Source organism: Acinonyx jubatus, chromosome A3, assembly GCF_027475565.1.
Source record: "Acinonyx jubatus isolate Ajub_Pintada_27869175 chromosome A3, VMU_Ajub_asm_v1.0, whole genome shotgun sequence".
Classification (NCBI taxonomy): Eukaryota; Metazoa; Chordata; class Mammalia; order Carnivora; family Felidae; genus Acinonyx; species Acinonyx jubatus.
Genome location: NC_069388.1, coordinates 132958287 through 132981846, shown reverse-complemented (window position 1 = coordinate 132981846; position 23560 = coordinate 132958287). Strand labels below are relative to the sequence as shown.

Here is a 23560-nt window from a genome sequence, read left to right as displayed (position 1 = left end):
AGCTAAGTGTTTCAAACAGAATGGGCAAGACTCGGCACACTGCTCGACTTCCCAGCAAGTTAAGGACCTACCATCTGACCATTAGCACCCCACCGGGCCTCAGAAGGACCGTTTTGCCTCGGCTGAATGTCATTCCAGCCAGTAACAATTATTTACTTCTGGAAAAAATTTGCTAAGGGACATGGAACTAACTGGTGTTTTTGATTTCAAGGCCTGCTTGGTAATTCGTAAATTTCAGCTTGGGAAGGAAATTTGCAATTACCTCTCGAGAACATGCCATTTCACAGGAACTGTAACGGCTCTTCCCTGTGAGAAGAGAGTGTGTTTTATAGTAAGATGTGCCACCAGGTTCCTCATCAAGGAAATGGCTTTTCTCAGACTCAATTTACATTGGATGGGGCAAAACTCCTAATTTTCTAAATCTGGGCCTTTTATCATGTAAATTTATGCTAAATTTATAACTCTCTTATATGCAAATAAGAAACTAAAAAAAAAAAAAACCAAAACAACTCCATTCCTCCATAATGTCAATAATTCTTCCTGGCAAAATAAAAATTATCTTTCCCCTGTAGCCTCAAACCACTATCTACACTTCTGTTGTGATGATTATACCAACGTCACTATGTCATATGGATTTGCAAGTGTGTTTGAGCTTTCCTGCTATCTGAAGGGTCTTTTGGGGACTGGGGGTGTGGACCTCTACATTGTTTTGTACACTGCCTTACATCTAATAGGTATAATTATATGTTATATGTAATTATATACTAACTTTATATAGTTAATACTATTGAATGAATTAACAAAATTTTATTCATAGATTATGAATTATGCACGTGCGTGTGCATGCGTGTGTATACTCTTCTTACTCTAACTAGTACTTTTCAATTCACCCTATTAGCCCTGAGTAAAAATGGAGGCAAGAAACACGTTAAGAGTTAATTGCAGAGAATTGGCTCCTCCCTTCCCTCAGTCTCATGTTTTGCTTCAATTCCTGTTCTTTGGCACCTATGACAGTGGTCATGCTATACAGAGCCCAGAAGGTCAAGTTTTTGTTTGTTTAGTTGGTTGGTTGGTTTGGTTTTGGTAGCGGAACCTGGGCATTCTTGCAAGTCTCAGAGAAGGAATAAAAAACAATGTAATACGTTAGATGTGCTGATCTTGTAGAAATGTAGGCTAAATTATTCTTTATGAGAGAGGGATTCATCCTGACCTTTCCACAAGTTCTGTTTGATGATTCCTTGAAGTAATCACTCTTTGTGTTCAGAGCGCTCTCCAGGCCACCTCCCTTCAGTCTTATACAGGTTTCTATGATTCTATCCGGCAGAACTACAGTGGTGTCCCCTTATCCACAGTCTTGCCTCCCCTGCTTTCAGCTACCACAGTCAGCTGAGGTCCAGAAGCATTGCCAGGAGGTCAACAGTAGCCTCAGGCTGTGTCACATGCCCAAGTCACTCACCCCACTTCATCTCATCACGTGGGCATTTTATCATTTCACTTCATCACAAGAAGAAGGGACAGTGTAGCACAATAAGATATTTTGAGATAGAGAAAGATCATGTTCCCATAACTTTTATGACAGCATATTGCTCTAATTGTTCTGGCTTATTATTCGTTATTGTTGTTAATCTCCTACCGTGCCTAATTTATAAATTAAACTTTATCATAGGTACGTATGTATAGGAAAACACATAGTATATGTTGGGTTCAGTACTATCTGATTTCAGGCATCCACTGGGGGTCTTGGGACATACCCCCTGCAGATAAGGGGGGATGACTATTCAGTGGCATGAGAAAACCAAGCCTGTGTGTCTAGCTCTGTTTGTCAACTGCAGGCTTGGTTTTTTTTTGTTTTTTGTTTTTTGTTTTTTTACCTGCTAGCTCCTTCCTTCCCACAGAAATAAATGTCATCTCCAAGTAACTCAAAAATGAATTCTTGGAATTCTTGGTATAACTTAGTCCTAATAGAGATGTGTATAAATGTGTTTGTGTGTGTGTGTATGAGTTTTCTATTTTTCCGCACAATAAATTATTATACAGATACCACGAGGTAGTGGTTATTGTCAGAATGTCTTGCATAGATTTAAGGCTATTTGTTTAATGCAAGGAGGTCAAACACTAAAAAACTCAGCAGATTCCAAACATTTTGCGCAGTTCTTCTCGATGCTGGTGGTAGGTGTAAGTCTTGGTCCCACCACTATTAATTATGCTCCTGGGGGCACATCAGGTCAGATCTCTGGCTCTCACTATCCTTACCAGCAAAGTGAGAAAAACATCTACCTTTCTGGCATGCTGTGACAATGGAATATGAAAACTCACAAGGAGTCTATGGCCGGAAGGTTTATGAGACCTAGTTGTCTATGGTAGGGCTTGCTTGCCTCAGAATAGGATTATCATGAGAAGGAAGGGAGAAAAAAATAGGGGTCTGTGTGAGACCAGCAGAAAATGCAAGAGGAACTGAAAAGCCTGTAGTCAAATAAGGTGACCCAACAACAGAGTAGAGATGGCTATAGAGGCAGGAGGTAGGGGTGGGTGTGTGTGAAAGGTCACCCGGAGGGCTCATAGATCAGCCCAGAGTTTTATACACACCTCTGGGTGTGAGTTCAGGAGGATTTTTGTTGTTTGTGTGTTTTATTTGTATTTGTGCCGTTTTCTAGATTGTCTAGATTTTGTAGATTGTCTGAACTAGCTTACCTTACAGTATCATGATGAAGGTTCAACACCCTAATAAATATGAAACTTACTGGTAAACTCTTAATTGCCAGAGAAATACAAGGGATTTTAGTATTATAACTATTGCAGCATGAAAATCTGGTCTGGTTTTACTCCCACGAAGGTGTGTGATAGGAGGGAAGGACTGCCTTGCCCAGAAGCAGTCCTACTGTTTTCCCTGAGTCTCGTTTCTTCTAGCCACAGATCTCTGGGAATCAGACTAGTGAGATTCACCATGAATCAGGAACGATGTAAATTTCCGACGTGCAGAAAGCATGGGAAGACTGTCCATAACACCTGTATTTAGGAATGGGACCAGTAGCAGCTGCTTTGAGATGCTGGGGTGTTTCTTCCCAAGAAACATCCACATCCAATCTAATCATCTGCCCTGTGCTTTTATAGGACCATGGTCCCTCTCTTTCAATTTGTCATTTTTCTCTGACTTCTCTGGACTTATGCCTAGGCGTGTGATCACACTGTAAGCCCCCCCCCCCCCCCGCTTTGTTTCTACATCCATCTTCTGTCACCAGCAAACTTGCCCAAACTCACTCTCTGTCTAGGTCTATTCTCTTTTGGGGCCCCCATTTGGCAAAATTTTCAGCACGGCTGACAGATTGGCTGTAGCAGTCAGATGTGTCTGTGTCTCAGTGGTCTATCTTAGCTGAACATCTTTTCTTTAAGTTTATGTGACTGGGTAGAAAAGCATATTTTCAAATATCCCAAGTGCGAATGGCCAAGCCCTGGTGCACAGCCCACAGTGAGAGCTTCGCGGTTCTTATAATTGGCAAAAAATAGAACAAATCCTCAATGATTGAAATGGATTGAAATTATTCTTGATAGCTGTCTCCCCACTATTTTAAATTATTATCCTAACCCCAAAACACGCGTTGTGTATACAGATATATTTGCTCTGTGCTGTGCATTCTCTATCCCATTTTCCCCAACAGATGAGTCAATAAACGATAGCAAACTGTAATACAATGCATATCGCCTCATTTGCCAGATTTGTGGCCAAGACAGGCGGCTCCGTTAGAGAAATGGAGAAGTTTTAATTTGCCCATGTTTCTATCAGCATGTGAAAACCTGTGTGCAGGAAGATAGAGCTCAGGACGGTCAGGTTGTTTCTGCCCAGGTACAGGAGAGGGCCAGTCGCAAACCGTCTCAAGTTTTGGCTCAGTTTAAATGCGGGCTATGAACAAATGCAAATTGTCTCCACCTTCCCGAAGCTCTTCAAATTCCAGTGTTCGTCGACAATTTTTCCCACAGGGCTGATTCCTAAACCTTGAACTAGAAGCACATAGAAACAATAATGATGAAATGAAATGCCGTGGATTAGGAAAACCACAGTTTTGTGACATTAAAGGAGGTTGTGAGGTTGTTGAAGAAAATAATGAATCAGAAAGGGTGACAAATCAGTGACTTCTAATAGGCATAACTCATTAAAACCATCATTTTTTTAATGTAAAAAAAGTTTTTTAAATGTTTATTTTTGAGAGAGAGAGAGAGGGAGTCAGAGTGTGATTGGGGAAGGGGCAGAAAGAGAGAGAGAGAGAGACACACACACACACACACACACACACACACACACACACAGAATCCCAAGCAGGCTCCAGCCTCCGAGCTGTCAGCACAGAGCCCCATGCGGAGTTGAACTCACAAACTATGAGATCATGACCTGAGCCGAAGCTGGATGCTTAACTGACCGAGCCCCCCAGATGCCCCTAAAATCAGCATTTTTTGAAGAAAAAGGTGAAAAGGAATTTAAAGTGGGGCTGGTAGCATGGAAAAAAAAGTTTTCCCAAGATAGTTTTGTCAAGATGCAGGCAGGAGAACACGTAAATCTCTTGCTTTGGTACAAATCCGGGGGCCCAGGGACACAGAGTGCAGGATGCTGGCTTTCCCTCTCACGAAAGTCCCGTCTTGGATTGCTGGTCTGCTCTGGCCCCCTTACATTTGTTTGTGAGGAGATTCCTCCAATAATGGCTTGGCATCTTGCCACCCACATAGGTATCACAAACTCACTTTTCTGTAGAAAAGAAAGCCCCTGTTCTGTTTAGAGTACAATATGCCATATTTTACTTTTTGAGAAAAAAACCTCTGCGACTCTGTGATAATTTTTTTTAAGGAAGAAAGCCAAACATAAGTAAAATAGACCAAAAAAATGTCATGTGAAATAAAGTGGATTTGGCGATCTGATACTGAAGTCAACATGACACTCAAAGTAATCAATTTTTCACTCTTGTTTTAAATAAATTAGATCATGATGCAATATTTGAACTAATTTGTCTTCATCTTGTAGCACCACCAGACCTCTGGTCACTGCGCATTTTACTGTGAAAACTAATGGTGGTTAAGCCATCTTCTGGTTTCTGTATCTGGAAACCAAGCAGTGCAAGCCAAACATAGTTTTGTTATTTCTGCTGCTGCCATGATTGTTACTACTGTCCTGGCAAGTTCTCACATAATGCTTTGTCAGCTTCTTCTAATTAACTTCTTTCGACTCCATTATCACATTATTGGAGTGGGAATATTTCCAACTATGTGGAGTTGCTGTAAAAATTCAACGAGATGACCCAAACAAAAGCAAGGATCACACTGCTTGGAAATATGAGACGTATTTTCTAATGTACCAAAACAGAGGACGATTGTAATACCATTGCCATCCACGACTGCTCGCATAAAATAAAAGATATATAACGCCGTACATGTTTTGAATCAACAAATGTTTGGAAATCAAAAAGAAGCAACCGTTTCGTCTCTGAGGTGGATGGAACACATCAATGCCGCATGAGTTTGGTTTTCTGTGTTCAGAAAGGTGTTTCCTGGGGTGTGTTTTCCTCTAAAAGTAAAATTGCTTAGTTGAGGTCTCTTGCTACTCCCACATCTGGTTGAAACCAACGTTGGATTTCATGTTGTCTGGGGCTGTTAGAAAAAGCAATATGGCAGGTAATGACTGCATGTGAGAGGGTGATTTCAGCTGTAAGACATGAAAGGGACATTTCTTATCCACATATTAAGGAGTCCCGAGAGAGGGCAGGCACACATGGGCTTAGTTCAACTGACTCAAAACGGCCCTCAGGGTTCCAGCACTTTCACGTGTCTTCTATTCTTTTCTTGGTACGGTGACTCTTAACCATAAATGTGTCTAGTCCTAGATCCAAAAAACTGCCAAACTCATTCAACCATATATCACAGAGCAGAATGGGGATCTCTCCTCAAATACCTCTTTCCATCAGTGGAGAAGAGGTTACCCAGAAAAACTGTGGAGAGGTTCTTCAGGTCTCCCTGGGCAGGACTGGGTTACTACAGAATGTCGGGGAAAGGTACCGGCAGGTACTTCCGGGGGCTGGAAATGGCTGTTGAACAGGTAACCTGTTTTGATGAAAACATTATCCATCCACCTATCTACCCATAGATAGAAAGAGACCGTAAATCTGACCCCGTAATCCACTGAAGAGGCCTTTCTCTTTTTCTCTTATTCAACCATGTCTAAAAAAATTGGAGGGAGTAAGGCATTTATTTCATTAAATTACTTCTAATTATAATTTATTGTTCTTTGCTAGATTCTTGAGTTGTTCAATTAACTCACTTAGTTTCATTCTTTCCTATTTTAATGATATCTATTCAAGGCTATTTAATTACATTAAAATTCTACTTATACGCCATGCGTTTGACTAGTAATAATTCACACTGTCTTTCAGTTCTAAATATTTCTATTTCTAAGACTTGAGTTCTTCAGGATCATGTTTAATTTTTTAATTTATGAATGTATGATTTTTTGCTTATTTTTAACTTAAAAGTTTTATGATCAGAGGGTTTTCACTGCACATATTTTTTTAAAAACTTTGTTAAGACTTTCTACATAATGTGTGCAAATGATAAAATATTTTATTGCGGTTTATGTAGAACAAGTATCATACAATTTGAAGACACGCATTATATACTTGTATGCATATATTAGATCACACTCATAGATATTTGTTGAAATATTTTCATTCTTAATATTTATTTTCCCAGATTGAGCTATCCTTAAGAAAAGATTATTAAAATATCTTTCTAGGGGCGCCTGGGTGGTGCAGTCGGTTAAGCGTCCGACTTCAGCCAGGTCACGATCTCGCGGTCCAGGAGTTCGAGCCCCGCGTCAGGCTCTGGGCTGATGGCTCAGAGCCTGGAGCCTGTTTCCGTTTCTGTGTCTCCCTCTCTTTCTGCCCCTCCCCCGTTCATGCTCTGTCTCTCTCTGTCCCAAAAATAAATAAACGTTGAAAATAAATAAATAAATAAGTAAAATAAATAAAAAATAAAAAAATTATTAAAAAAAATCTTTCTATATTAATGTTTTTTCTCATTTATTCTTGAAATTCATGTAATTTTTTTCTAGCATATCTCTAGATAAACAAGTATATGTAATTTATAAATACATAATTATAGGTGTATTTTAATCCTTACACTGGCAGTAGTTTGTTAATATTGAAAGTATCTTAATGGGAAACACACAATCCAAGGTAGTTTAGTTCATATTTGAAAGACTCTAATCAAAAGCCAACATCATGAGAATGCAAAATGGTGTAGCCGCTTTCAAAGGCAGTTTGGCAGTTTCTTACAAAACTAAATATAATCTTACCATGCGATCAGTAATCACGCTCCTTGGTATTTACCTAAAGAAGTTGAAAACTTAGGTCCACACAAAAACCCACACTCAGATGTTTACAGCAGCTTTATTCCTAACTGCCCAAACTTGGAAGCAACCCAGCTGTCCTTTGGGAGGTAAGGGATAAATCTTGAGTTGTTAGTGGTATTTCTCTTGTTCTCCCTCACCAGCAACCCCCTCTCCTCCCTCCCTCCCCTCCCCCACCTCTCCCCAACCTTATTGGGCAATTTTGAGCTTGAATCCATTCAATTACAGGTCCTCGGCCAAGAGCCAGACCTTATAATAATCCCTCCGCCCTTTGCCCCACTTAACGTAAAAAAACAACTTGCTTTTTAGAAGACAGACTATAAATATTTAAAATTTGTTTTTAAAATACCTGTCCCACATTCCTTTTCTGCTCTGTTTTGAAATGGATGTGATTCATCTCACCAAGAACCCAGTCCGTATAACAAGATAAACGGAATAAAAATGAGTAAGAAAGTGCATTGTGTGAAACAAAAGGGAAGTGAGTGAAGGGATGTGGGGTGAACTCAGAAGTGTTTGTGTACGGATTTGTATTGAAGCTTTCTAGCATCTGATGCCAAAACGCAGGCAGGAGCTGTGACAAGCAACAGAGAATATAAGGTACGAAATGAATTATTTGCCTCTAAAAAGCACAGTTATTTCTGATGATAAAACTTAAGCAGACATTTCTCGGTTATTCCTATAGAGCACACTTGACTACACAGTCAGCAATGTCCATGACCGTGTGCGTTCTTACAGTAAAGCCTGTAATACCCTTCCAGTGTTCTCGCTGCATGGAAAACCAACCAACCAACCAACCAACCAACCAAACAAACAAACAAACAAAAAAGCCTGAGAATCCTAAGAAGCAATCTGTGGGACACTGGGAAAGAGGCAAAGTGATGGCCCCCAGGCAAATGGCTCTAGGTGTCCAACTCTACACTTCAACAGATTTCAGGGTACCTGGAGCACAGGTTATGACCCTCACTGACAACCCTCCTCGAGAGGGAGGATGGGACCCCTTGTTTCTCAAGCAGTCCCATTAATACTGTTTCCCTCTGCCCAACTTTATAAAGGTTTTGAATGACGCTCAGGTCATTCCTGTGGCAACTCTCATGCATATTACCGGCCAAATATCAAACCCTGTGCTTTGATTCAGCTGAGCTGATGGTAGAATCTAGTCCTTGACAAGGATTGCCGTGAGCAGAGTATTAAACCGTTGGGTTTATTCCTGCTGTATGCTCCAAACACATTTGGGAGAAATGATCCTTTTTCATCAATAACAATGACTCAACAAGGCCTTGATTTCTAAATAGAATGGGACACGGGGTTGTGGGGTCATTGGTAGGTCTGCCACTTTGTAGATGTGTATTAGAATTTTCTTCCAGTGGTAGAGGGATTGGGTGGTGGGTATGCTGTATTTCGAGAAGTCCCCCAATTATTCTATATTCCTTTCCCCCCACTCAAGAAATGGTGTTCCCCTTTGAGAGCCACTACTTTAGTATTTAATGAATTAACTTTTTATGTAAAAATATTAATTCAAAAAGTATCTGCAACAATTATGTTTTCAAAACCCATCTTCTGTTTATTCAGACCATGGCTAAGTCAAAAAATTCCTTTGGAAAACACTTCCTGGTATGTATGTATTTTGGTTACCTTAGTTCTTCTTTACTAATCAGAGCTTTGCTAAAAGTGAACATTCGTACAAAAGTGCCTACTTCATATGCATAAAATTTCCCGGGAACTGGGGACTCAGATTGAAATAATGATCAAGGCACAAAGTCCAAGAATTTTCACCATGGATTCAATCTAGTTAATTCTATGCACAATATAGGTTTCCTATCTTCAGAAGTGTTGCCTATTTTTTCTCTAATTAGTAAATTACTATATGTAAATATTCTATACATTCTTTAGAACAGACTCTTGTCAAGTGTTGTATCAGTTTAAAATAATCTACTTCAAACCATTGAAGAATTGTGAATATTTATTGACTTTATTGGCTTTGAGCTGGGTTTGCGTCAAAAGGTATTTTTTAAGCCCTGCCTGATCCCCTGGAATTAAGTCCCAGACATAGCTGAAACCTTTTAAAACTAAACCATGAGGCCCTTAGACTCTACTGCTCATCTCTCTCCATTAGCAACACACCACACGGAATGAGACATTTTGGAATTATTATGATGCAATGCTTTCAGAGCATGTATTTTGCCATAATTTTTCCAACTGTGTTTCTGTCCTTAAAATTCATTCAGTGTATTTTTTTGTCTTCACCAGCTCCTGGATGCCATTGTCTTTCCATTAGTGAACTCCCATACGTCTCTTCCTTTGGTCTTTGTTTTTTTGTTTGTTTGCTTGTTTGTTTTGTTTTATTTTTTTTTAATGTTTATTTATTTTTGAGAGAGAGAGAGAGAGAGAGAGCAAGCAGGAGAGGGGCAGAGAGAGAGGGAGACACAGAATCCGAAGCAGGTTCCAGACTCTGAGCTGTCAGCACAGAGCCTGATGAGGGGCTTGAACTTACGGACCATGAGACCATGACCTGAACTGAAGTCAGACGCCCAGTCGACTGAGCCACCCAGTCACCCTTCTTCCTTTGGTCTTTGTTCTGCCACCAACCTTTATGCATCCATCTCAGTGATGTTTGGGGCCCTACAGAGCTCTCTTTGCCATTTTCCCACTCAGTCAATATTTGTAAGGACGTGCTTTCAAAGGCCCGCTGCATACACCAGCGTCCCTCTCTTGTTGGAAGACGGTATCCGTCTTGATACTCTTTGCTACCTTGAAGACTCTCAGTTTTATTCTGTGTTTTTGTTTTTTTGTAAACTGGGTCACAGATGTTTTATTGCTGCAAAATGCTCTGAAACTTTTTCATATGTTCAGTGGGAAAAGATGCCTCTCAAAATTCATGCTGAAATAATTAAGCTTTTTAATTTCACTGTCAATTTATCAGAACAAGTGATAAATCTCTCTTTACACTGCCTGCTTCTACACACATGCCTTTTCAGTCCATTTACTCCCTCAGATTGTCTGTGAGCGCCTTTCTAACATTGCTCAGCATGGCGCATGGAAATGCTGACACTCTACCAAAATCTCAGACAGGCCGGGTCACCCCAGGAAATGTCAGTCCATGCTCCCTGGAAACCGATGGAGCAGGGCTGTGGCTACTGTGGCTGTGGACGAGACTCAGTGATCCTGTGTCTTTCTGACTTAGCTCCCTCTGTGCTCAGGATTTCTAGAAATGTCGGCTCATTCCAGAGAATCTGACGTCCTTGTGGATGTGACTGATTCAAATGTATTTTACCAAACATGTATCGTGACAGTGACAGACATGAAGTCTTTGGCAGGATCCGGGTCCCAGTCAGGGTCCCAGTTTTGCTCCTGACTCCAGGAGATCTTGGACAAGCCCCGTCCTGTTTGTGACCCTTAGCTCCCTCGTCTCAAAAATGAGGAAATGATGCCTCAAAGTGCTCTTGAGAGGGTTCCATATAGGTACTGATTCTCTCTGAGTGCCTGACACCTGGTGACTGTTCAATAAATCCCGGCTCTTATCTCTTCCTTGGATTTCACAGAATGGTTCTCAGTCTGTTGACTTGGAATTTGTTGAACCATTACATGCTGCTAATATATTCAAATAGCTGCAGAGTTGCCTACAAGGGTCAGTACTTCCGCGTTGTCTCATTTGGCTCTTTTCAGTCGACTTGCACTTCTATGATAGATGGTAGCTTTCTCAAGTTTAAGTAGAAGAGGCAGAGCTGAAGAACTCGATGGTGTAGTTTTGGAAAGAAATGTGTACTTGGTTGTACGTGGTGATTTGTGCACTAATTGGTCTTTGTTTAAACAAAACAGACAAACAAGCAAACAGACAAATGCATTTTTCCTGAAACTATTTTGCCTGACCAACCTATTCTCTGACTCTCTCTTCCTTTCTTCCTCATGCCTTTTTCCAACTCTGATTCCTTCTGTGTGTTAGGCCAGTGGCTGGAGGATTTTTCCCATATTGGGCCAGGCGTGATATTTAAGCTTTTTGGGGCAGACGGCCTTTGTTACAACTAGTCAACCCTGCTGTTGTCCCAGGAAGGCAGACAGATGGCAGCAAGATGAATGAGCATGGCTGTGGTCCAACGAGAAGGCCGCTCTCTCCAGGGGTGATTTTTGCTTTCCAGGGGTCACCAGGCAATATCTGTACACGTCTCCATCCCCTAATGGACAAGGGTGCTGCTGGCATTTGGTGGGTGCAGGCCAGGGGTGCTACTCAACATCCTGTACTGCACAGAACAGACCCACCCCCAACAAAGACTTATCTGATCCAAAACATCCATAGCACCAAAAGCGAAAAGCAAAATTTTCCTTATAAACACTAACATTTGAATTTCATATCATTTCATATACAAAAAAAAGATATCAATCTCTTAATTTTTTTTCAACTATTAAAAGTCAAATCCACCATTGACCAGCAGACCATACAAACACTAATGGCTGGCCAGTCTGCCAAGGTGGGTGGAAAGGCCAGTCTGCAGGAAGATGGGGGACAACCACAGTAAGTTGTGAAAAGTAAGTGTCCTTAAGACCCCTGCTCTCAGAGCTTATAAAAGTGGGGCAGCCCCCTTTCGTTTCATGTACTTTCCTGTGAACACTGTACTTCAGTTAAGTTCCCCTGAAGAATTATGGCTTATTCCCTTGGCAAAAACAATGAATTACAGTGGGAGTTTCATTGGATTAAGCCTCCATATATGTTCTACTCTTTAGAGACACCTGGCGTTTTGTGTTCTCCTTCTTCTAACAGTTGCTCCCTTGTTTTCCCTCGTGGCAGCTTTCATCGAACTGTTGCCTGGTTGGGCTGACAGCTGACACAAACCCAGAACCTCTGTGCTCTGATGTCTGTCTCCAGCCCACGGAAAATCACTCCACAGAACAGGTGGAGAGTAGCTGCCTTGAGAACGTGACAGGATCTGTCAGGGTCCCCTGTGGGGCGGCCCTGCCCAGTCATCTCTGCGCCAATGCATATGGTGGATTCTACTCTACTTAGTGTAAAATCAGAGAATCTGAGACTCCAAATGCACCTCTTAGTCCTTGAGGCCATAACTTCTCGAGCTCACCCCAAGACATCCGAAAATCCCCAAAGACAACTGATGTGTACTGGGGCAAGGACATGGTTGTGTGTTTGAAAAGGTTGTGGATGGCCAAATACACAGTGCTGGTCCCTAGAGTGCTCAGATGTCTTGCAGTTCTGTGCAAGACACCCCATGTGGCTGCCACCCCAGCTCCCGTAGCCACAGAGGACCTCGGGGGACTGTTCTCTCTCTTCCTCTGCCTTCAGGAAACACGGCCAGAAAACTGAATGCCCCCCCCCCCCACACTCCCTAATGACCATCTCCTGGCCTCAGTGACCCTTGGCACTACTCAAGACTCTAACCCAATGATGTTGCAGGGCTTTATATATAAAGACTACGAAAGGAACTCAGGGAACTACACAAACATACATATGAAGGCAGACACACTTTTCAAACAATATATATTCAAAGGTCATCTGTCAGTCAGCTGTTTGGGATGTGGGACCTGTTTCCCCATAGAATGATTTCATACATAGTTGGTAGACTCTTGGATTATCTCCTGGAAGACCAACTAATCCAGAGTGTGCCGCCAGTCTCCTAGAGAAGTGGCCATGCATGGCAATGTTTTCATAAAGGCCCCCTATGCTCAGACCCAATAATTAATTGATGTTTGCCTTGCGGTGGGAATTGTTCCTCCGACAGGCGCACCCCACTTTCTGAAAGTTCACATTATGCCACTTTGCTTTTACAAGAGGCCTGCTTCGCTGCCTGTTTACACTAACAGAAAGGGATCTGAGGAGCTTTTATGAAAGAAAGCTGTTACCGCACAAGTGGAGTTCTTCCAGAAAAGCCAAGTGGGCATATCACAAACTTTGGAGGCTACTCTGCACCTTAAGCTATTTGGGATTACAAAGGTTTCCTGAGAATGGTTTACCTTTGGAGAGCAGGGGACACCTGTATCTTCTGCATCCAGGGTGGAAGAAGGCTAAGGATCTGAGAGCAACCTTCACTGCTTGCCATGGTCCCAGTGCCTGCCTCCAACTGGTCCCTCTTGGTCATGAGGCCTCTGCCGTATCCAAGCTGGATTCCAGTGGAGATGCACTAAGTTCAAATCCCAGCTGGGTGATTTGGGTATGGTCTTTGGTTTCTTTGTAATAGTATCTACTTCTTAGGGCTACCGTAAAGATTAACTGTGTAAATATTTAAAATGGATTTAGTGCACTGGTCCACAATAAATACTCAATAGATATTAGCTATGATAATTTTTAAATAAATGATTACTTGAATCTAGCAATTAGCACCACTAGATTTCCTGCCCTACCTGTATATTCTTTCATATCCACTCAAGAGCCCGGTGAAAGAAATCTTTTCATTTCTCCTGGAGAAGAATATGAGGTACAGAGAGGCCTAAGTGGCTTGTGCAAGATCACACAGCCAGCAAGAGATGATGTGTCAATTTAAATCCACATCTGTCTTTCTCCAAGAGTAGAAATACTCCTTCTTCTGTATTTCCCTATGTTCCCCATTCCTACTTCTTTTCAGTGGGAATCTGAGATGTGGATCACGAAAAAACTCTGCACTAGAATTTTGCTAGAATGCCAGCTGAAATACCAGCTACACCATTGCATTAGCCTTCTGTCACCGTAGAACAAACTGCCACCAGCTCGATGGTCTCCCAAGGCTGCGATCAAGGAGTTGGCCAGGGCTGGGTTCTCCTCTGGAGAGCCCACTGGGAAGCGTCCTTCTGCTCACATGGTTGTTGACAGTGCTCTGTTGCTTATTATTATAGAGCTGAGAGCTTCAGTATTTTTTGCTGGAAGTTGGTTAGAAGCTACTCTCAGCATCCAGAAGATGCCTGAGGGTCCTAGAGACCCCTCACAGTTCCTTTCCATGTAGGCTTCCAGAACGTCCTGCTTGTATCATCAAGACAGCCAAGAAGTTTTGGAGAGAGTCTAGTAGGGAGGCAGTAGTATCATGGAACCACATTTCCATTGTAATCGTGCCATTTTAAGCATATTTACTGGGGGAGGGGAGGGTAGTGGAGGTAAAAACAGACATTGACGCCTAGCTGATGACACCTATGGTCCCCCCACCCCACCCCAGTGTGTCGTAGAAGCAAAACCAGAGTCCATTTGCTTTATTACCCCGTTCTAATCCACACAGCCCTTCCTTGTTTCCCATATGGACTCTCTGAGTTAGCCGCCCTGGAAAATACATTCTTTCTCCATGGATCCAGCTTGGAGTCTGGGAAGTGTTCATTCCTGAATTAATTTCTAGGACATAGAATTCTGGGAACCATTTTAGAAAAGCCAGGAAAACCCATCCCGTCTCTTTGGGGGGGAAATCTCAGGCCTCTTGTCTCCAGCGGCTGTGATTGTGCCTTTCTGTGCACGCCCCCCCTCGTGCCTGCCCCTGCCCTTTGGTGGCCCCCACCCACCCGCCTGCTGCCTATCTGCTCCTCATGCACCTGCTCCCTGCCATTGCTCTCCGTCCTGTGAGAACATGCCCCAGCCCCAACACCCCTGCAGATGGGGCTCATGCACAGGGTAGCACACTGCACTCTCTCCTGCAACTCTTCAGATTCTCCCTGACTTACCAGGGTTGCTGGAGCCATCACTGGAAGATATTTTAATGTTAATGTGGCCCTCTGGAGACAACGTGTCCCATCTGAGTCATGGCCCCACCTAGCCGGGCTCCTCAGTAATCTAGCAGGAGAAACAATTCTGGGTTTCTGGGGAGGTCAGCCTTACATCATCTTCGGTCATAGGACGAGAAGAGCCCTCACACAGGCTCCGTGTTTCTTTCTCTACAGCATCTGAATAGAAACGTTGCCAACAAAGCCTTAGACTCCCAAGGGCACGGACAGTATTAGCTTCTGCCCACTGGGGACGCAGTAGCAGAATTCCTGGTGATCTTGACGAGAGGTTGCTACTAGCTTGTGAATGAAGCTATGCTTAATTATGCTTTTCTCTAACACTTCAGAAAACTCCCTTGAGATCTCTGACAGCTATTTCTACTACACTGATTTGCTCATTTGCTCATTCCCGTGCAACAAAAAAAACCTGAGCGCCCATAATACACGAGGTACTGTGATAGAAAGGTAGTATGAGGAGACTATTCTTCCTCTAATGAAGAATTTTATTTTATTTATAACTTATTTTCGTGAATTGTATAGAAACTGTTGCAGCTTCTTAATGGAATCCATGTGGTTCTTCAAATAGAAACACAGTAAAACTTTGGTTTCCGAGCATAATTCACTCTGGAAACATGCTTGTAATCCAAAGTACTTGTATATCAAAGCGAATTTCGAGAACCATTAGCTCAGTTGTGGTCACGTGATGCTCTGCATCAGGTACTCCTAGCATCTCAAGACATCACTTGTTTGCCAACTTAAAATTTATCAGAAATGTTTGCTCATCTTGTGAAATGCTCGCAGAACAAGTTACTCGCAATCCAAGGTTTTACTGTACAGGGCTGGTTATGGGGACAGAGGAAAGAGAGCAGCCAGTTCTGGCTCCTTGGTGGCAGAAAGCTTCAGAGAGGAGACAGTTCTCCGCCGGCCTTCTCAGATGAAGAGGGCCTCCTGGCTGTGCCAGAACTTTCTTTTAATTTCTCAGAGGACAACGGAGATAGATCATCAGACTATTCCTCAGATGGATAAATGTCACTGGATGTAGAATGGAAAAACCTAGTGTCGTTTTGGGTTCGGCCACTTCCTAGTGGTAACTATGAGCTGGACCTTCTGATCTCAGTATGTTCACCTAGAGCAGGGCCACAACAATCAGCCTGCTTCCATTCAACAATGCTGATCCGTACTAATTCAATCACAATGAGAACTGATTATAAAGCTATTTGAAGGGGGGCTCACAGAACCCATCTGTGGCTGGAGGCTCAGCCTTGCAAGCAAGACAAGTCCCAGAGGAGTTTTCAAGGAGCAGGAAGGGAAGCCAGCCACGATGCCCGGGCCTCTGCTCTGCTGCCACGTCGGACCTGACTCCAAGGTCCCCCTCCCTTTTTGTGGCAATTCCTAGAAGCTAGAGACTGGTTGTGCTCCGGATTTCTGAACTTTCACCTTGGGAGAAAGGTGCTGGACGTATTCTCCTACCAGCAGCGATCAGGATGCTAGTGGAACAGGGGACTTCGGAGCCCCCAAATGACAGAGCTGGAGCCTACAGAGTATAGGGCCGGCCAAATGGGACCGTGAATGTGCGACTGGTTTGTCAGTGTAGGATTCCTTGTATACCCCGTGTGTCTTTGTTTTGAATGTTACTACCTGACAGTGGATTCAACTAACCCAATTTAGTAGATGAAGGCTGAAGAAGATCTCCGTTGCAATCAGCTCCATTCAATGTTTGTGCAAACCCTACCTTCCAGGTGCTGCTGGCACGCTGACATGCCGGGCTTAGATGCCACGTGTACTTCTGGGCTTCACGCTGCAAAGCCAAACTTGCTTATTCATTTTCTACCAGGAGTTTTGAGTGCCAAGCAGCTGTTGAAAAACAACATTTTGATGAGAGGTATAAATGATGCAGAAACATATGGATACATTTTTCTTTAAAATAAACACAGGCATTAAATCAAAGGGGACATTTGATTGACAGAACTTATCCCGTCGGAGAAGACCGAAATGCTTGTGCGCTAAAATGGAACTCACCTCTTTTCTGTTGGTGTGGCAGAGTCTGCTGGCCATCCGGGAGAGCCCCTTCACCCCCCCCACCTCCCCGCCTAATACAGACTTGTAACCTGTGTGTGACCGTCAGCTCTACTGAACTGCCTGGCGTCCCTTCGGGCTGGTGTCGCCACGGCTACGTTCTGTCCCGTCTATGGACAGAAGTGATGAGTGCCATTTTTGCATCTAGTCCTAAGGGGAGTGCCTTTCCCACCCTCTCTGCCTCTTTCTGCATCCTGAACCTACGTATGGTGGTGACCGAGCTTCAACCATGACAACACCCCAGGAAAGGGATCAGCAAACTTTGTTCGTAAAATGCCAGAGAGTAAGTATTTAAGATGTTGTGAGTGGTGAGGTCACTGAGGCTACTACTCAATTCTGCCATTGCCACAACAAAGCAGTCATAGACACTGCCTATCCAATGGCGGTGTTCCAATAGAACTTTATTGATCAAAATAGATGGTGGGCATGGAATACCCATTTCTGTCCCAGGGAATAGAGAGCCAGAGGATGAGGAAGAAAAACTTGGGGAAGAATTTGATTCCATAAAGGACCCTGAGGGACAAGTCTGCCCTAACACCTTGTTTTGCGAATATCAGGACAGCTACATATGAAAGAAGAAACTTCTCAACTCTGGAAGCTCTAGGTTTGCAAGAACCTTTGTTACAGAAGTCTATCTTTACCCTACCGCACTGAATAGACAGAAAACCAAAAAGTAAAATAAAAATAAGGTAAAATACCATCTCAGGAGAGCTTTGCGATCAACTAGATTAATAAAATGTGTGCGACAGAATATGTAGGACAGAACCATGTGTATACATACGCCTGGTAGTACCCTCTATAATACCTAGAACGGACTGTGAACATAGTGTTTAAATTTATGTTTTATGTCTGGTTTATCATTTGCATTATTTTTAAAACTATTGTTAGAATAGCTGATGGTCCAAGCTGTATTCATCACAATATGCTTGGAGAAAAATCATATCTTGGACCATGTGTGGGGAGTAGAGAATAATAATTCTGTTGCCCATGTTAGGGAAAATATGTACAAATTATAGCATACCCAGAAGGGTAGATTACAGTTATGCCAAATGAAGGATGGTGGAATCGAGAATGTTCAACATGGAAAAGAAAAGACACCAACTCCACCTCCCATTAGCTAAAAGGAAACAAGGAAGAAAACTTGAGTAGCTCTAACAGGCAGAATAAGGTAGAAATTTCTACAGAGAAATTGATTTTGCCCCCTGAAACTATGGTTGAGATAAAAGGTAATCCACGTTCTGAGATGTGTAAGAATGTTATCTCCTTTGCTTTCGTAACAGAACTCAGGGATTTTTTTTTTATTATTATTATTTGAAAGAGAGAGAGAGAGCACACATGAGCAGGGGAGAGGGGCAGAGGTAGAGAGAGAGAGAATCTTAAGAGGTTCCATGTGGAGTCTGATGCGGGGCTTGATTCCATGACACTGGGACCATGACCTGAGCCGAAATCAAGAGTTGGACACTCAACACACTGAGCCACCCAGGTACCCCCAGAATTCAGTTCTTGTTTCAGCTCCGTCCCCTGTTCCAGTGAGTGGTGGAAACTTATTCTCAGTTAACTCATTGTCACCCCTTCCACAAGGTGTATCTAAGATTAATGCAGGTTTTACCTGTTTCCAAGGTACGGGGCATGTGGGAATGGGACTGGGGTACCCATGTGTCATTTTATCACCACTGACCAGTTTTCATGACCGAATCCCCTTCTGCTCCGTGGTCATCCGTCTACTTGAGGCACTGCTCTGTGTCCCCTGTCCTTTCAATGGCCAGCCGTCCCAGGCCTTCCAGCTCATTGCCTCTGCTCAGACTGCTCTCCAGCCGGGAAAAATATTATAGTTCATTGGATTCAAGGACCCTATTTAATAATCCAAAATATCCTAACATGCTACTGTATGCCAGAGCTCCAGAGCTGGGTGGATTGTCTTGCAAGGTAGTGAATCACTCATCATTGGAAATGTTCCAAGTGCATCGACCCTCTGTCTGATGCGTTGTTGAGAATTTCAGAGGCTAGCTCTGTGGGAGGTGAGATCAGATCAATGGTTTTTCAACCTGGCCACATATGGTAGTAACCTCTGGTGTTCGTTGAAACGTCCACTGATTTTCTTGCTCTATTCTGAGATACACAGAATTAAAATCTTAGGGGGGCGGAGAAGGCTGGTTGGCATTTTCAATAAACTCGACAACTGACTTTTATCCAGCCATCTTATTTTACACACACCGGCATTCCACGTGATCCTGGGATATTCAGAAACAGACTGGTGTTCTAATTGATATCGGCAAAGGCTTACCAAATCAGACACATAACACTTTCCTGAAAGCACTGTAACATACAACCAGGAAAGACTCCTTTTGTTTATGTTGTTAATAGCAGATGTTGCAAAGCGACATCACACACGCCTGCTTAATATTATCAAAACAATTATTCATGTATTCATCTCGGCTCAGGGTACCGGTTGCAAGCTGGCACCACAGATCCTGCAGACATGGCCTTCACGAGTGCATAAACAGAAACCCATGTCACGTGCAATAAATCATCCCTGGCCTGCATCACCATGCCTCCTGATACAGTGCGTGCTGACCGAAAGATAAGGGGAGCCTCACTTTGCACAGGCTCTGGGGAGAAGTGGGGTTCTCTGCATCCGGGGGTCAGTGAGATTGAAGTCTTACATCTCCCAGGACACGTGGGGGACAGGGAGTCTTACCTTCTGCAGAATGGCAATGGTGCACGAGGTGAAAGAATTGCAAAGAACACAGCGAGATGGTTCCTTTGGAACTGTTTTCATTCCATCAAAGCAGTGAAGCTAGACCATACGGGAAGCATGACATAATGTTCAAGTCTAATGATATTGCTATTCATTTTCTGAGGTTCAACAACAAAAAATAGAAAATGTCATCAGGAAAGGCCTTTGTTCTGTCTTTGACTTTTTAAAAGTAAGTTAATTCAAAGACTATTTGGTTTAAGAGCTTGGATCTGCAGCCCCCCCCTCCCCAGTGTCCACTTAATGGAGATGCCCTGGGGGTTATTACTTACGCTTTCTGTGCCTCAGTTTTGTCACCTGTAGGATAGAGGTGGCAATCATGCTGGCCTCACAAGGTCATTGAAAAGAGTAACGACTTAAAATGTAATGCCTTTCAGGCACTTAGTAAACCCTATATTATTACCTTTATGTTCAGCAAATATTTATTAAGTGGTTATTGTGCCGGGGAAAGGAAGTTAACCAGGAAGAAAACACATCCCTGCCTTTCCTCTAAGAAAGGAATTATTCTACGATGTAGACTCCAGGGTGTGCTAACGAAAGATTCAAAGTGCCGAGGAATAGGAGCCCATGCATTCTGCAGGGGTGATGGGAGATGCACATCGTGGGAGAGCTGAGCATCTCAAGGGTAGCACAAAAGCTTCCATCTTGTGACTTCTCACAACCTCGTAGGAGGTATCATCTCTTTCCATGAGAGAAGGAAGGAAGATAAGAAGGAAGGGAGGAAGGAAAGAAGGAGGGAAGGAGGGAAGGAAGGGAGGAAGGAAAGAAGGAAGGAGGGAGAGAGGGAGGGAAGGAGGGAAGGAAGAAAAGGAGGAAAGAAGTGAGGAAAGAAGTAAGGAAAGGAAAGGGGGTGAGGGAGGTAGAGGGAGTTAGAGGGAGAGTTGGAGGGAGGGAGGGAGGGAGGAGCTTATTATTAACCATAAAGAAGTAAAACAGAGCATGCACTTGAAGACAACAGAGTTCAATAAGAAAAGAGCATCCACAAATAAATGTTGGTAAGACTTTATCAAATCATTATTCTAGACATTTTTCTCTCCTTTTCTCTGTCTCTGAATTATATATATATATACACATATGTATATATACATATATATGTGTATATATATATATCTTTCTGAATATATACACTATAGCTAGATATAGATATCATAGGTATGTGTATATTCATGTTTGTAACTACCAATGTATGTATATCTTTCTCTACCTCTTATCTCTATCTACCTATCAAGAATGAAACATCCGTAGGAGTATTATACATACTATGCGTGGTATTTCTAATCAAACAAACATGTTTGCTTAAATTTAACTTGAAATTAACAAAATAATTAAAGGAAAATAAAGAAATGTAAAAATGTAAGTATTTAAAAATGAACCTTTTTAGGGGCACCTGGGGGGCTCAGTCCAACTTCGGCTCAGGTCATGATCTCGTGGTCTGGGAGTTCGAGCCCCGTGTCGGGCTCTGGGCTGACAGCTCAGAGCCTGGAGCCTGCTTCGGATTCTGTGTCTCCCCCTCTCTCTGCCCCTCCCCGGCTCATGCCCTGTCTCTCTCTGTCTAAGAATAAATTAAAAAAAAAAAATAAGGAGAAAAAGAAGAAGATTTAAACATGAGAGCCAAGAGGAAGAATCCAGTTGAGAGGTAAGGTTTAACATAAAATAAAAGGAAAACTTACAGTAGAGACATCAAATTGGGCAGACAGGCATAAAATCCAAACCATTGGTATAGGGGTCCACTTTAGAAGGAGGAGGGCTAACCTCTCTCGTAAGAAGAATAGAATAAGGGGTAGATACCAATAGGTTTGTATTACGGTTTTTTTTTTAAACATTTTAGGGATGTCAAAGAGTTTCCAATAACTCGCATTTTTTCTACCAAGTGGGGGAATGGTGCACTGGTCTGGGGCTGTGGTTGGTGGGGGGCACGGGGAGTGAGTGCTGTGGGCAGAGAGGACCCCTGTGAGGTAAGAGAAAGGTGAGAGAGGGGAGTGAGTGGGTGACCAGAGAAATAGGGTCACCATGCGGTGTTGATGACCAGTGTGAAGTGGCTGGCATGACCAGAGCTTAAGACTCATAGGCAGCATGCATGCTTTTGAGTATGGCAAGCCTAGAAGCTGAAGGCTTAAAAGAAAAACAGGAAAAATAAATAAATTATAAACACAAATGAACAAAGAGATAATGCCTGGCATGTGAGTCCAGAGGCCCGAGCTCCAGGAAGGTGTGTAAATATACACGTAGATTATGCAAAAATGCAAAATAGATTCTATTTTAAATTGATAGAATGCATTTTACTTAATTATTTTTGCATTTACCAAAGTTAAATAAGTGGATTCCGTTCTAGAGATATGGCAGTGTCCTCTGAGAATTTTGTCTTTGAGATTTTTTAATGCACAGTGTTTCTGATGGCTCATAACCAATTAATAAATCAATCAAAATTAATTGGATAACTTGTACTTGTTAGTGTCAATACTCTAATTTTTGCCTGGTATCTTGGCAGTCATGTTCAATATTCTCATGTCCAAATAGGCGAGAGTTTTCAATTTTGAATATATGTCGTGAAAGTCCTTAATGTACAGGCATTAAATGTGGAAGTCACACAATAGCTGAAAACATCTCTACAAAAAAATATTCTTTATTTTAGTTTTTAAGAAATATTTTTAATGTTTATTTTTGAGAGAGAGAGAGAGACAGAGCGCAAGTGGGAGAGGGGCGGAGAGAGAAGGAGACACAGAATCCGAAGCAGGCTCCAGGCTCTGAGCCATAAGCACAGAGCCCGATGCAGGGCTTGAATTCACAAACTGCAAGATCATGACGTGAGCCGAAGCCGGACGCTTAAAGGACTGAGCCACTCAGGTGCCCCACAGGAGTTTTATTATTTGAAATAAACTTACAGTGAATGTTCTTGTTAAATACACACACACACACACACACACAGATCCCTTTATAATATTAACAATAATCCTTTAATTTGTAACTTTCTTCTTTAAATTTCAGTGTGTAGAGTTTCCTACCAGTTACCCCGTTCAGGGGCAAAGGCGGAGCGTTACTCTCTGAGCCCCCATCACCCAGCTTGGTGCCTGAGTCCTAATGGGCACTCCACTCCTATGGCTTAAGCTTAATTGTGACGAGGCTGAGCCAGCTAAGCTCACCTTTGTGCTCAAAACAAAAAGCTAATCTGCTATGAAAATTAATAATGTCAGGCAAGGAAACGTTCAGCGTCGCCTACGGAACGGACTGTTCTCAAATACTTGAGAGACTGCTACTGTGCTACCGATACTCACCCACTAATTGCTAGCCATTCATTACAATTCATTACGGGGGGGGCCCGAAGGACTCTGGCCCGACACCACTCACCAGCAGCCACAAGACGTGGAGTTGACAAAAGCAACACACGCCCCATCCCGTGCCACGACCACTGCGCACACAGAGCCCGGCGTTCAGCAAGCTTTCTTCATTTAGCTGCCTTCTCCCTCCGCATTTTTTTTTTTTCTGAGCCGGTGAGGTATTTCTCTACTCTTGCAAGGCTCAAGAACCAAGCTGCCCCAACAAGGATGGTTTCTCTCTTCTGCTTTTGTGTGTTTGTTTCCACCGAGCATCTAGAACGATGCCAGCAAATGTTGTATCCGATTTCTGATCCCTTTTAGCATGAAAACATGTTTTCATTCCGTTAAATCATGGCCTCTTTTGGGTGTCTAAGG

The 23560-nt window shown here is 42.8% G+C and overlaps 1 protein-coding gene across 2 annotated transcripts in view; it reads left to right on the top strand.

The window, feature by feature from the left end:
• RNF144A (ring finger protein 144A) overlaps positions 1–23560 on the top strand; it is a 364490-nt gene that overhangs the window by 325524 nt on the left and 15406 nt on the right. The window contains exon 11 of one of the 2 annotated variants that reach the window (XR_008289709.1): positions 12165–12527. The exons of the other annotated variant lie outside the window; for it this stretch is intronic. The gene's annotated coding sequence lies outside the window, so the exon portion shown is untranslated. Of the gene's footprint in view, positions 1–12164; positions 12528–23560 lie in introns of those variants that run through there. 2 annotated transcript variants of the gene reach the window in all.